At 38.2% G+C, this 15,496-nt stretch overlaps 1 protein-coding gene and 1 long non-coding RNA gene across 5 annotated transcripts in view; one reads left to right on the forward strand and one right to left on the reverse strand.

Moving 5' to 3' along the window:
* LOC106499026 (uncharacterized) overlaps positions 1-6,779 on the reverse strand; it is a 42,030-nt gene extending 35,251 nt beyond the window's left edge. The window contains exon 1 of the long non-coding RNA XR_001295096.2: positions 6,639-6,779. This is a non-coding gene — a long non-coding RNA (uncharacterized lncRNA). The remainder of the gene's footprint in view (positions 1-6,638) is intronic.
* A 345-nt stretch (positions 6,780-7,124) lies between these two features.
* PLEKHA1 (pleckstrin homology domain containing A1) overlaps positions 7,125-15,496 on the forward strand; it is a 36,013-nt gene continuing 27,641 nt past the window's right edge. For 2 of the 4 annotated variants that reach the window (XM_067300344.1, XM_067300345.1), the window contains exon 1: positions 7,125-7,222. The gene's annotated coding sequence lies outside the window, so the exon portion shown is untranslated. Of the gene's footprint in view, positions 7,223-7,547; positions 7,586-15,496 lie in introns of those variants that run through there. The other 2 variants (XM_067300342.1, XM_067300343.1) reach the window with 2 other exon arrangements.

Raw genomic sequence — 15,496 nt, forward strand, 5'->3', positions numbered from 1 at the left:
AGAGGGAATTTTTTCTTCACTATCCATTAGCTAGTGATAGACTTGGGGATTATTTTTTGTTATCTTCTCAAGCTTCAGAAATTGTCCATAACTGGAGATGAGTGATAGTGTATTCTGAGGCGGAAAAAAAAATCTTGTTTCTTAGATAGTGTCTTGCTCACATGTTTGAGGTCACAGTGACTAACAAATCTGAGATACAAAGGGTGGTTTTTCCCAAGGTCATTTTGACAGGAACCTTGGGGAACTTTTGTCTATTTCAAAATTATGGAGAATAATTTAATTGTTGTAATAATCTAGAAATTTATTACTTAATCAATCCCATGCCATTGAAGAAAACTCAGACATTGGTCCTTTATGATAAAATCTAATGACTGAAAAGCTTTCCTTGGTTACTAATATTGAGTTGGTTAGGTGAAAGGTGATAGGCTGTGACATGCAAGGAGGGCTCAGCAGAGTAACAACCTCAGCTGATAATAACCTCTAAGAAAAGTAGTCCGATTGATTTCAATAACACTACTCTTAAAATAGTGCACAGGAGGCCTACTGAATGTGGATGGAATTTGCAATATTGAACCCATAAAAAAAGAAATAGTGAGAGCATTTTGCTGTGCGCTTAGTAATTCACTGGCCAGGCTTTTTCCTGTTTTCCACTGTAACATAACTGTTAGTTTTAACAAAACCGTTTTGTCTAAGGCAGAATAATTTCTTTATAGCAATGAAGTGAGGTTTTGTTCGTAGTTCTTTATTTCTGTGTATGTATAAATTTGCTGAACTTCCGCTGCTGGATAAAATTATCCCTCATGAAAATACAATTAGAAAAGTTAAGAATCATGATATTTTGGCATTGTTGAACATTTCCGTTTCATTGCCAGGACATGTGATACGTGTATATATATATATATATATTTATGTATATATGTAAATATATCACTCCTTTTAGTATTAATAACTGTGTGCTCTGCTAGAAGTTTTCATGCCTTCTGAAATAAACACTTCAAACTCAAAGAATAGTACATTGCATTACAGTTAAATGAATGGATGTGTGGTATATGTGTAAATTAAATATGAGGAAAATATAGGAAATTATATTAATATAATAGATTATTATTTTTTTAAATACAGAAGCACTGTACAGATCAGTGGGCACATTAAACCATTATTTTACCATTCCGACTGCAGGTTGATCCAAAGGAAGTGGCAGAATTTATGCAGCTCTTCAGTCGTCATGACTTGGGTGGAGACTCACTCAGGTGAATATGGGGGTTTAATGGCTTTTAATGGTACAAGCAGCCTGGAGCATTCACTCCTACTGTCTGACTGATCTCACTTGTAAGTCAAGAACAACATGACTTGAACTAAATGGAATGGCACTGCTGTAAAAAGACTGTAACATCAGAATGAGATGTTCCAGCAAACTTCCCTTGAGAGTCGTAATTTCTTTACTCCTGTCAAAAATAGCCTTGTGTAAAAGTGGAAAGTAATATTTAGATCAGTCTTACTACTTTGATTTCTACGAGAATGACATATTTCTGGACTTCAATGAATTTGCCTCACCCAAGTATAGTGTTTGAATCTATTTACTAAGCATCAGAGCTTTAACCATAAAGCTCTTTGTTTAAGGCTCTGTATTCTCCTTTGCCCAAAGAGTGGAAGTGACAGAGCTAACAAACTTTCTTTACGTAGAATAAATGCCCGCAAGCCAGATGTATTGACGTAATAATGGTGGAGTGACTCAAAGACACGTAATTGTTTAAAAGAATGGAATGGGCAGACCTTTACCTGCTATTACATGGCAATTCTCCTTCCAAGTGAAACAAAAGTCTGTTCTAAGCAAAGATGACAGTTAAAACTGGGGTTTTAGAGAATAACACAATCCTGAAAAACAGGAAAGGAGCACTGAAAATCTACAGATGGAATAAAGAAACTTCAAAGAAAGAAAAACTGTGAGCTTAGAGAACAAAAGTACATATGGTTCTATTTCTGTCAATCCATGTGCTTGTTTTTACAGGTACATAATAACTTAGGCCACTATTTATTATTGACTTTATTTTGAGTAACTGGAATCCCAGTAAGATTTTACATCCAAACTCTCTTTCCATTTCAATGACAAGAATTGCAAACCACTTCTGAGTAAAGATCAGTACAAAAGGAGTCTGTCAATATTTTTTCACAAGCATGAAGACTGCTGTTAAAGTACCTGCCAGCTTTTGAAGACTATGAATAGAGACAGCTGGAGAGGAAATAAGTGCCTGTCTTACAATTGTACTGGAATATACTGGGCTCCGAGCCAATTTCTAAACTGAAGTCAATAGCATTGCATGTGGCATAAGCCAGTGCAGACTTTACTCTTGAAAATTTCTAGAAGTTTCAGGGCAGTTAAAAAAAATAGATTCTATCCTTTCTAATCTTTGCATGTATACTTGATGTTGCAAAAGAACTGGAAAATATCCATGTGTGATATAATCACTTCATATCCGAAGTTTACCTCTTTACTTTGACACTACAATTTCTTTTAGTCATTAAATTTGCATACTTCATAGAAAAGAGCCATGAAAATATTGAATGGCCTCTAAGTCAGTAAGGTCAGCTGAGCGCTAAGTAATCTGTATACCAGTAGTGTACTGTACAATACCATAACACTGGCACAATCAGGAGCCTCCTACTGAAAGGAAGTCTTGCTTTAAATAGAGGAATTAGAGATTACTATATTTAGGTTTCTATACACATGGGGTGGTCTTTGACATCAAAGATTGATATTTAAATGGTTTAGTGCAGAGATACACCCTGTTGCGACCACCTGCACAATGTGTGTAATTCATTGGGGGAAAAGAATCTTTGCCTTCATTCTTCTTGATCTCTTCTGATCCTTTACAATTACAATGTGAAAACAGAGGGAAAAGTTAAAAGGACTTATTAAAAACTGTGAGCTTGGGCTCAGTCCCACTGCACTTCAAACAGCTAAGTTCAGCGCCTCTGCACTTCAGGGATCAGCTGCTGCATGAGTACTTTTTCTCATGGCCAAAATTCCAAACAAGAATCATTAGATATAACTTTTGTATCTAGTCCTGAAGGGCACCAAGTAGCTTTTACTACTCTGAATCTGAGTACAAGCAGAAGTGAACCAAGCAATTATTTTCAAAGTGTTCACTATACAACATTACCCTCACGCCCAAATGAAGTCACTGCAAGTTGTTGGTGATCATCACCATGGCAAAATACTGTGACCTCCACCTGTCTAGCCAAAAGCAGAGCTTCCGTAAATTGGAAAATGTTTTAAAGTAGGCTTTGTTATCTCAGAAAGCCATCATCAGTACCTGGAAGAACTATGGCAGAGGTTCCCCACTAACAAAGTGAGCCTGAGCAATGTAGTACGTTATAGATGGGGTGAAGCCACTCTGCTAGACCTGTACTAGCCCTGTGCAGGATCAGTCCGGTGTATCTGAACAATACTCTCAGAAGCTGAGAAGGACATGTTATCAGCCTTGTGGTATGTAGGGAGGAAGGAATAAGCAGCAGTCCCAATGCAATGTGGAGAGAAAAAAATAAACTCAGTGATTATGTCAACAAGAGCAATGATTACTCAATGAGGTCTGAGTTATTATTATAATAGTTCATGTTTATTTTACAGTAGGACATAGAGACTCCCAATGGGTACTTTGCATTTGTACCCATTGGATTAAATGTTCACAAACAAGAAAATGCTGAGCAAGGTATGAGCTTCTTTTAAATCAGCATAATGATATTGACTTCAAGGATCTGACGCTAGTCGCTGACTTGAAGGCTTTTTATTATTGACCAGATGTTACCAAATTTATGGTAAGCATAGAGATCAATATACACACATTCTAGACACAACTGCAAAATGATGCATTTCAGTAAAGCAATTAGCCATAGCTACAAAAATATTTTCTTAAATGTTACAGAGATATAACACAAACAGTTTACAGTCAATTTTAAAAGCATTCAGAAGTCTACATGTCTGGGGAGAGGATATGTGCAAACAGAACTATATGCTGGGTACAGAGGGATGGGTGTAGGTGACAACTGGCTTTTCCATCTTACACTCATCCACAGATGAGCTCTTTATCTCTTGATTCCCCAAAACAGAATGTCCATATGCATATTCTGGTACTTTTGTGGACAGTGCAACTGATAGAAGGCATTTGGCTATTTTTGAAAGTTTATATCTCAGCTTAAGCAAAGACATATCTTTATATACATGATTTTCTCCTCACTAGATTGTAAACATCAGAAGAGATAGGCCTTCTGAAAAGGAAGACTACAATAGTCTTCCACCATGGAAAATACGCTATCCTAAATACGAGGTTTCCTAACAGATTCCAATACAATATATATCTCCCTTTTAAATGTAATCTTTTTTTTTTTCCTTTCCTAAATCTCATTATCACAATATGTTCTGTTATTCAAAACTTCCTTGGGAGGTTGGAGAAAGTACTTGAAAGTTAAGACATATCAAACTGTAGATTTCTATGCAGTTTTCATTCTGCACGTGTGTTATGAAACGGCTTTTGATTGCACGGCCTCGTATCGTTTTTGCAAAGGCCCTTTCCATGCACAGTGCAACGGCAGGCCACATCCTGTAGTCCTTTTATGAACTACCACAATCATGATAGTTCTGTGAGTACCAGAAATGTCAAATCAGATCTTAAGCGGGGGAGGGACAGCATCAGGCTGGCTACTGTCTATTGTCTTACATTAACTCCAGTAAACCACTGTTAAGTAAAAATCATCAAAAATGTATGAATAATTGTGAATGGAGTACAGATTGAAAAGCTTCTGGCTCACACAGCTGCAGAGCGTGTGACCTATCAAGGATTTGATAGGAAAAAGTTACCATGGGAATTGTAAAGCATTGTTCGTAGCTGACTCCAACTTTGATTGTTGTACTCTCATTACAGCTTTTGTTTCACTGTAAAGTACAGTTATTAAATGCCAGCTTGGAACACAGATGTATTTACATTCAAGGACTGAGTTCAAATAAATTCTATTTTTAGAAATGTCACTGCTTTAAGCTAGGTAAAGGATTTTCTCCATTACTATTTTGAAAAACACTAAATATTTTAGTATAAATTTACTATGTGCATAGAACATAAGTAGTTTGCCATTAAAATGGTTAAATACCATTCCTGGACATTTTTATAGGCCACCATGAGCATAGTAGCTGATGGCTGCAAAAAGCTGTCTGAACTGATAAGCCTTCTGTAAGAAGATGAGTGTAGAGGAATAGCTCCATACTTCCAAGATGTTCATTCCTTTTTTCAGATCTCTCTCCATTAAATTTAACACAAAAATCAAATTAACTGCATGTTCAAAAAAATCCACAGAAAATTGTTATAAGCATTATAACAAGTATTTGTGTAATTTCTGGTAGCTGATGCTTTACCCTGTGTATGGCTTGTATATTAATCTGAAAATAGCATAAATTTTAGATCCATGAACTCTTGGACTCTTACAGACTCTGGTACAAAGCACTTGGAAGTCAGTAACCTGTACACCTTTGCATCTGAAGTCTTGCATATTGCTTGCCTCAATTCCCCCCTCACAAAATGGTGTCAATATTATTTATAGCATTTTTAAGCACAGGAGCCAGTGACTGCTGATTTCTGTCATGTAAAAGGAATGTCTCTCTCGTGATTCTAATCAATATGTGTTGCTGGCCACAAAACTAAACATATGTAGTGTATCACCTTCCTGTATGCTCCATAATTATTTTAAAGGGGTGCTTCTTTATTTAGACGATGAAGGATTGTATTCACTGCCCTTTAAAAGACTAAAAAAAATGTATTTATGGTACTAAGTAGTGTAACTACTGGTTGCTGCTAACTACGCTCCAAAAGAGCTTGTAGTAAAGTCTCCATATGAATTAAGCTGAAGAGCATGAAAAAAAAAAATCCAGGAAACTAAATCTCTTACTGTTTGCTAAATTACACAATCCATTTCTTAAATTGAACTTGATTATCATTTATTAAATATTTGGACAGTTCCTTCTACAGAGGGATCTCATCTAGCTGAGCCTTCTAGGTGCTAGAGCTACATAAATGTTATCATTAAATCACAGGAGAGAAGAATATTGTTTATCAATATTGCAAACTCTAATGATTTTGTAGTAGGTGTGATCGTATTACATATTTTTTTAAAGGCTTAGGATCAGTAACTAGCATCTCAGGTACAAGGAGTACCTAACCACTTACTTTGCTCTCATGAATTTTGGGAGTTTGATTTTTGAACTCTTGCAATTGGCAGCACTGAATCTGTTAGCACACTACATGGTATTATATTGCTATACTGGCTGAGGTGTTCGCACACGAATGGTCATCTGACTCCAGTGACAGCAACACTGACATTTTTTGTCCCAGTAGGACATCATTTTATTTAACGAGGAAATCGTCACCAGATTCTTAATTGTACTATAGCTAAGTGGATATAAATAATTCGTATCTTTTCACAGTATTAGATTTAGGGAATGGGTACCAAATGTTGAAAATTACTCTAGAAGCAAGTCAGACTCGATTTGTGGGAGTACTAAAAGGTCGAGTGAATGAACTGAGGGGATATTGCACATGACAGAAAATGTCCGTACCTTATTCCATCTGGCAGCCTACGTTTCTGATCCTTACCGGGGCCAAAGGGACATCCTCCAGATGACACAACACACCAACAGTCCCACATTTGAGTGTCGATGTCTCACTTCTGCAGCACCCATGCAGAGGATGTCGTCTGCTCTGGCGTGCTGCGTGGCCAGCGTCCCGCGGCGCCAGGCCCGGGCCATGGCACCCTGCGTGTGGAGACGGGCGCGCGGCGGCGCCACAGTCGGGCCAACGCCCGCGGCCCCGCGCGCGGGGACTACACCTCCCGCCATGCATTGCGCCGCAGGGCCGCGCCTCGCCGCCCCCGCCCCCGCCGTACTACGTATCCCAGGAGGCTCTGCGCGGGCCGCATGGTGCCGCCGGGGAGGCGGGGCTGTGGCGCATGCGCGCGGCGGGGCGGGGGGGGTTTCGGCGGTGTCGCCGCGGTCGGTGGTGGGGGGAGGCGGTAAAGTTTCTTCAGAGGGGGAAGGGGGGATAGGGCCGCTCGCCGCGCCGCGTTGCGCAGTGCCGCGCCGCGCCGCGCACTGCCGCTGGCCGGGAGCGCGGCGGGAGGCGGCGGCGCCGCGCGGCCCGGCTCTCCTCGCGGGGGCTCCCCGGACCTGCCCTGGACTCCAGTAAGTGCCTCGGCCCGGGCCGGGGGCGGCGGCGCTGAGGCCGGGGGGGCGGGGCGGACCCGACCCGCCCGGTCCGGGCCGGTACGGTCCGGGCCGGTCCGGTGCAGTCCGGCCCGGGGGGGAAGTACCTCGTTTATTTTCCTTCTTCCTGTCTTCCTCGATGTTTGACCAAGCAAGGCACTATCCTTTCCCTCCGACGCCTCTGCCTTTGTGTGGCTCCCCGTGTCATAGTCGTTTCGTGCCTCCTTTTCTGTCCCTTCTCCTTTCCCCCCCCCCTTCTTGTTTTCTCCCGAAATCGCTGCCTGAGTGTGGGGGCTCTCCAAGGGGTTTCGCCTCCGAGGAGGTTGCGGTGTAGTTACCCCGGTGAGCATTTAGGGCTCTGTCACATCCCCAGGGGTAAGAGGATGATCTCATTGCCCCCCCCCCCCTTTTTTTCCTTTTTTTTTTTTCTTCTTCTTCTTAACTTCGGTGTTTGAACATGATGGGAAGGAGCGATCTTATCTGGGCAGAGCCCTGCAGTGATGGTGCCGGGGAGGGTGTGGGCTCCCGGAGCACCCTGGCTGCCAGCTTGTGCTGCTGCCCGTCCTGCCCGCGCTTGGTGCTGGCGGCTCAAGCTGCAGCTCGAGGCTGTGACAGCTAACGCCTAGGCTACTTGGAGCCTTCTCTTTAGAAGGCACTAGCTCTGAGGAGGGCCTGCTTTAGAAAGCTGCTCTCTAATGTGCTTGCAATACAAATCTGCACTTCCGAGTTGGTTTCCCAGCTTGGTTGTAACCTAGGCTGCTTACTTAATGAAGCAGTGTGTCTTTAAATGGGTAACTTGACTATAAATGAATGCTAAGCTGTAACCAGTTTTGTCATATTTACAGTTTTTAGAACATGTGAAATTCCAAACATGCTTTTGATAGATTATTAGCTTATCAGGCAGACTTAAATACTGTATGTACTCTGCAGTTCCCAAAGGTGTAATTAATGCATAACCTTAATAAAAGGCATTATATTATTACATAAAATAATTGCCTAGTAACATTAAGAGGACAGCATTTTCTCTTTGGAGACAGGCTGCTATTTTTGAGGCCTCTGTTTCTTAAAAATTTTATGCCTAACTTTCACTGGTCACCTCACTAGTGAAATCAATAGAACAGAACAGTTTATCACCAAGTGGGGAAAAAGTTTAGTTATTAATTTGTTAGGCTGAGCATTATGGAGATAAGGCTATTGCTTATCTGAGAGTAAAGTTGAGAGAGTAATTTTCTTAGCTTCTTAAGATCTAGATTTCTTCATGGTTCACCTTCTTACAAAAGCACAGTACTTTGAAAGAGATTGTGAGGTTCCTCTGCATATAGTAATCTGAGCTGCATCTGCTTTTTTGTTGCCTACAAATTGCATATGTTATGCTGGAAGATGGAGCCATATTTGATCACAAAGTTTGGGCCTATGAGATGTCAGGAATAACTTTGCACTGTTGAATCCAGCAGGGTGGTGGGTTTTTGTTTTGTTTTGTTTTGTTGCTTTATCCTCTTCCTTTTTATACACTTAAGCTATGTCCACTATGAAGCAACACAAACACAGTCTTTACTGAGAGGGAGCTGTGCCTGGCAACGTTTTTTCTTTTATGCCTGAGTTTTGAAAATTATTATGGAAATAATGAAATCTTGCATCAGTTTTTCAAAACTGAGTTGCAGGTACAACTTTTAAATGAATTCCTTAGTCCTTGAGAATGTCTTACTATAAATCCCATTATGTATAGGAAGAATTCTTTCTTTAGGTTATATCACTTGTTGTCATGAAGTTCCATGCAGGATAAATTCACAAGGCACCCACTGCAATCTAGTAAGTCTTAACAGTGGGTTTTGAACAGTGGATTTGCCTTTTAAGTCCCTGCAATTCATAGCTTTTCACTAAGTCCTACTATTTCCTACTTCTGGATATATTTTTTTTCTTGTTGATAGATTTGCACAAGTAACAGTATGTAAAATTCTGTCAAGTCTATAAAGTAATGAAATATAGAAGTCCTTTTTTTTTTTTTCTTGCTTGTCATACCAGTAAGTGTTAAAAGGTTAACACTTTAGGTGGGTTACAAGTGGACAGAAATCTCTCTTGATAAATGCCTCTCTTAACCTGATTGATATTTGGAGGGGAGCCTTATAATTCAAGGATAAATAAGCATTGGTGCTGCAGAAAGTGATAATTCAATAGATGGTACTATTCTTTGTGTTACATAATTGGGTTAATACCCAGCATGATATCAGCGAGTACTGGACTGCTGGAGACAGCTTTGCATAAAATATAAAACTTGTGAATCCCTTGTGTTCTGCTTGCAGTTATTAAAGATTGCTATTTTACTTTGTTAGCGTAGAAATGTTAATTCCTGATTAAAAATAGTTTTAAAATATTCCTCATCTTTACAATTTAATATATTATATAACCATGGTTAATATTCCATCCTATAGGTATGCATTTCAAAAGTGGAAGAAAACGATATGCAGTAGGTGACTAACTAGTATATTACAGTGTTTAAATGTTTCAGAAGAGTAGATGCTTTTATATAAATTAAAGCAAAAAAGTCTGTAGATGGTTTCTTTTTATCTAGAGTTTTTTCTTTCTAAAAAAGAAGGTAATTGTAATTGGGGAAAGAATCAGTGTATGAAGAAAATCAGAAGTATCTTAATGCTTTTTCCTCTTCCTTCTCCTCTCTCCTTGTATTTGTTCTTTCTCGGGAGTAGGAACTGAGAGAGAGTAGGCAGAAAGAGACCTGTGAATAGGGAAGAGTGTATATTAGGAAAATACCTGAATGCAAGAAAAAGCTTTGTTTTTTCCTGGTGGTTGTGACTTATTTCAAAAGGCAAGGAGTCTAATCAGCAGGACTAATAAAGACTGACTGTATGTCAGAATGTTAGTATAAAAGAAAGGAAGTGCAAAAGTCAGTTTTTATTGACTGTAACAAATTAAAACTTTAGGACATTACTGAAATGTGAACAGATATGCACTTATAATACAGTCTCCAGTGGAGTGTTGGACATAGCCCAAACTGCCAGGCCTGTGAAATTCTTAATCTATTTTAGTAGTTTTAGAATTCCATCAGTGTCTTTACTGATAAATGTCCTTGGTTATTAGAACTGACATCTATCATAGTAAACGTAGTACCTCCAAAATGCAGCAAACCAGAAGCATTGGAGTGAGCGCATCATAAAACTGAGAAGTTTCCTAGCATGTGGAGGTGTGCTTTCCTATAGCCAGCTGTATGTCAGTGTTTGACTTAACAATAGCTTGTGAAGCAAGAGAATGTGTCTTTTCTGCAAAATGTTTTCTTCTTGATAATTAAGAACGATATAAAATGTTCTTAGAAAATATTCACTGGTACTTGGAGCCGAATAAATCTTCAGGCAGTTGTATGATTGCATGAAAATAGAGGATAATAACTTATGGATCTTTAGTGCCAGAATATGGGAATTTAGGTAACTGGCTTTAGCATAAGAAATATTTTATGAAGTGAAGGAAATAGATGTCACTAGGAAACAAATTATGCAAGAAATACAGCAGTCAGTACTCTCTTGCTCTCTCTTTTTTTTGCTTTTTTGCCTAAATACAGCATGACATGTCTGAATGTTGCTTTCAGTGCTTTATAAAATTTTATTAGGAACATGAATATCAATTCTGGTGAATTTATCAGATATGTAGAAATGTAGTTTATTTTTAAAAAGCTGTCTGCTGGAGAGATCAGAGAAACAAGTATTAATTGCTCAAGTTATGCTTTCATGAGTAAAATGACTGAAATAAATTGGAGTGAAAGATATGGGTGAGCTATTTCAAAGAATTTTCTACTCTTATACTGATCTTTGAGGTTTTAAAAATCTGTTAGTAATTTTTTATAAGTCTAAGGTCATCGTAGCATTACTTTGTGAAATGTTTGGATACATATTTGTATATTGGCAATTTTATAAATAACACCTTCCTGTTAGTGCTAGGTAAAGCAACAGGATTTTGTTACTGTAAAGGAAGGAAGCTTGGTTCATTGTCTCAATGCTAAGCAGTGTTTTCTCCCTCCAGGATCTTGCAGAAGCATCTAGAATGTGTAGGTGTTTCTTTAATCTTGGAGAAGGAACTTATTAGACTTTCTGGTGCAGAACTATGAGAGCCACGTACTTTCAACAGATGTTATCTGCATGAGGAGGGAGTTGTAGGTCTGGTAGACATTTGTGGCATTCAACAGTTTAAACAGTTTTCAGGTTTGAACATATGCCTTTGCCTTGAAAATCTGAATAGTTTCAGGTATTTTATGTAGAAGAAAGGTGGTTCAGTGGTGAGGTTGCTGCTCTGGGACTTGGGAAACAGGTTCAGCTCACTGCCTTGCCAAAAGCCGCCTGTGTGGCCTGGGACAAGTTGCTTCTCTGTCCCTCAGTTCTCATACTGAAACTGCAGAACAGTAGTAGCTCTCTACATCACAGAACTGTTACAAGGACAAGTCGGAGCTTTTGATATGTTCAGATATGGTAGTAATGTGCGGCGTATAAGTTACCTCATGTTATGAGGGAGAGGTTGAAGTGACTGCACAAGTTAAGAGCTAAGGTAAATTCTATGCTGAAGGAATAAAGTCAGAAAAAGCACATAAGAGTTTTGACTGAAAACATCTTGAATCGGTTGAAAGAGAGAGAAAAAAAATTGTTTAAAATTTTAAGGAGTACTGCACTGTTTACTTTAAAAAATATATATATTAAAATGTTTAAAAAAACTTAACCCAGGCAAAATCTTTCATTGTATCAAGATCCTGTCACACAAGGAACAATAGCAAAGCTGTGTTTGTTCCTGTTCTTTTCTTTGTTTTCAATTTGAGCTAAGCATTACATCTGAATGTTTTAGCTGTCAATTTTGTTTGTTGGTTCTATTGGAATGATTGTCAAAATCTCTTAAACTCCATCAGATTTATTGACCTTTCATTTGAAAGAATATAAGGAAAAATCAACTTCCCCCACCCCCGAAGGGAAAGAGAAAAAGAATTTGAAGACACTGCTTAGAAGTGGTTGCAGTAATTTTATATAGCTAAAAGTATTTGGGATTAAGAATCCTTCTGTTGGAAATGTAAGATGGTATTGCCATTGCTGTAAACTGAAAGTATAGACTAGAAAACAATAATCGGGCTTTGCAAACACGAGTTTCCACTGTTGAGAGTCTACGCCCCCAGGAACAGTGTCTATACTGAACAAGATGTGTGATAAACTTACTGGTTTAATATGTAATTATTTTGATGTCTGTGCTCTCCGCAGTTGCTTTGGTCCCCTATACATTTACATCCCATGTCCAAGAAAATATGTCTTGTTCAAACTTGTTCAGACTAGTGACTTAATTAAATGTTCCTCTTCTAAGCACTAGAACAGTTACATGTCAAGTTTGTTGTAAGAGTGAGCAGTCCTCTTAAAACTGCACTTGAAAGGATGTTGTTAAATATATTGGTTAACTCTTTAAGGAGGTTTATAATAACAAATACAAACTTATGCTGTACTAACAATTCATTTGGCAAATTATTTTTCATAGCTGCTAGCGTCTGTGCCTGTCTGCAAAGTTAAGTGGGGAATGCTTCAAGGATGTTCTATTACTTCAGAAACATTCCTGCTTAGTAATGACTTCAAGCTTTGGTTATACCTTTTTTCCTCCTGTGTGTGTGTGTGTTAAATCTAGTTCACCTTAAGCGTTAAGAAACTTCTTTATTTATACTGTATTCATACTGGAATATTGGTGCCCTGATTTTGGGGTGGATGGAAAGGATTCGTTTGGTTGATCCATTTGTTGCCTTCTTGGGGGAAGACTGCAGTATAGTATGTTGAAAATTTGCCTGTTGCATGTTCATGGTAGTTCAGGATTTCCAGGCATGTTGTTACACATACACAGGACTTCTGATACTTCTCGAGTGTTTGTGTCTTGCTGTGCATGGATCAGACATCAGTCCTGTTAAGTACCAGGAGCCTGATTGTTTCCTGGTAGTATTGGGATTACTTTGTAGGTGGAGTACTGTTATTCTCCATACACATGGTAATTCACTCTTTGAGAAATACCATCTTTGTACAGAATAATTACTGTGCAGTAAACCTGGTGTTTGTGTCATTGCACGTACAGAGGATAAGGAGGAAGATCAAACAATGTATTCACCTGAGACTGTTCTTTTCATTATTTGATACTTCAAATGAACTGAAAAATTGGTTATTTATACTTTTCTAGTTAAAATCTGCGGTTGGTTACAAGCGTTTAAAATATACCATATGCTGAGGTCACTGTAGACAAAATTTTTAAATGTTGTCTTAATCTTGTGTTCAGATGGCTTGTAATATGCTGTGCTGCTAATAAATATATATGCATGCTGCTATATTTTTAACAATGTAAGAGTATACTATGAGGCTATTTTCAACTTGTAAACTTCCTAACTAGTAAGCCTTTTGATTGTTGCGTGCTGCATAGGAAAAAGGTGCATGTTTATTTGCGCTGGTGACTTTGTGTCCAGGATTTGCTGTATGACTGGAAATGGGCAACACTGGCTCAGAAATGGCTGGCAAACACTTTACTGTATTTTTAACCAGCATAACCCTTTTTGCATGTTGAACTTCCTTGGGTCAGATAAGCTCCATCAGGATTTGCAGTTTGATGGAAATAGGTTTGGTCCTTCAAAGTCATTGGGATGCTTTTGAGAATCTTGCCTTTTCATATTTGAATATAAGTTTTGGTTGAATTTGAAATTACTGGCAGTGTATGTAATCAGAATTCTCAAAGTGATTGGTCTAAATGAAACAGTTACTAGTAACTGCATGTTTAAATAACATTTTATCAATAATGATACTTTATTTTGAAATGAAAAAGGTTTTGTTTGACTAATAAGTAACAAAATAATATCAAAAATAAAATCAAATCCAAACCTGCATTATTAAACACTTTTACTGGTCTGTAAATTTAAATGAACAAGCTTTTAAAAACTTATTTTAAAATAAGTCAAAGTGAGTTGGTGTAACTATCTTTTGTTTTTCTTTAACAGTTGTACTCATGCTCTCTTTGGTTTTATCTCATTTTTAGTAACTTGGTATGGCCTAGACTTAATATGGAGTGGTGACAACTGTACCACTGACTTCTGTAAAAACAAACAAAACAAACAACAAAAAAAAGTTTGTGATCCTATTCTTCCATTGTCTTTTGACTTTGTTTTACTCTGTTGCTTTCTGGGCTAGCTCATCCACCATAGGTTACTGATATCTAAGTTTAAAGAGTGCCTCTCATTATGACTTTGTTTCACAGGATGCTGTTTTTATTGAATTTACTCAATTGCATATAGAAGGAAAATTAAAGTACTTGTTTTACATAGGCAGAATAGGCAGAAACCATCAGTAGGTGAAGCAGGGTTGCTCTTTTGTTTTGGCTCTCTTAAGAGATAAGTTTTCTCTCTTGTGCATTGCATTTTCTCACTTCTTGGTATTCCATAGCCTCGAGCCTGCTATTGCCAATAATTTAACTTGGAAGAAAGGAGTTAATTTAAGAGCATGAAACTTCACTTGCATAAGTTTCTGTATAAACTTTTGAGCAAATTTTAGTCCATTCCATTATGGAACTTGCAGATCAGTATTTGAAATAGGCTAGCAAATGAAAGGTTTAGGTAAGTTGAGAACATTTTGCTTAGAACTCTGATCCTTCCCTAAAATGTACTGAAATTTTCATCTAGACTACAGAAGTGTCACCTCTGTCCAATCTAAAGGTGTAGAGCACATGCATTAATATCATTGTCCATGGTGAGTTACTGCAGCTTTCTAGCAAGCAATGTGGAAAATCTTAACTACAAGAGTAGTAGGAAGTGAGGAGGTGGTCTGTGTTAATTAACTGCATGCATCTTTTTCACAGTTAGTTTTCTCTCGGATGTTTCTTGATTCAGTGTCAGTCAACTCTTTTTCATTGGTATATTATTATACCAGGGGCCTCAGGGCAGTTAGAGATTTTGCTGAATTCAATTTGTACTGAAAGAAGGTATATCAAACTGTATACTGTGAAGGTATTTCTGTTTTAAAATGTGTTTTATATTATAATAGATGTTGGTTATATGTGGGTGTTAAAAGCGCCCATGATTAATACTCGAGGTTTTAAGAGGTAGGTTGTATGGGATAAAATGATAGAAATTTGACTCATTGAGGTATACTGGAAAAGAGAGGAATAGCTGGCTATCCTGTTTTCAAAAATTCTTCCCAGAAAACATAACAGATCAGATGTGTTTTGAAGACAGAATGAAGACTGAGTAAGACCTGAGTGTAG

The sequence above is a fragment of the Apteryx mantelli genome, chromosome 7, assembly GCF_036417845.1.
Source record: "Apteryx mantelli isolate bAptMan1 chromosome 7, bAptMan1.hap1, whole genome shotgun sequence".
In the NCBI taxonomy this organism is placed as follows: Eukaryota; Metazoa; Chordata; class Aves; order Apterygiformes; family Apterygidae; genus Apteryx; species Apteryx mantelli.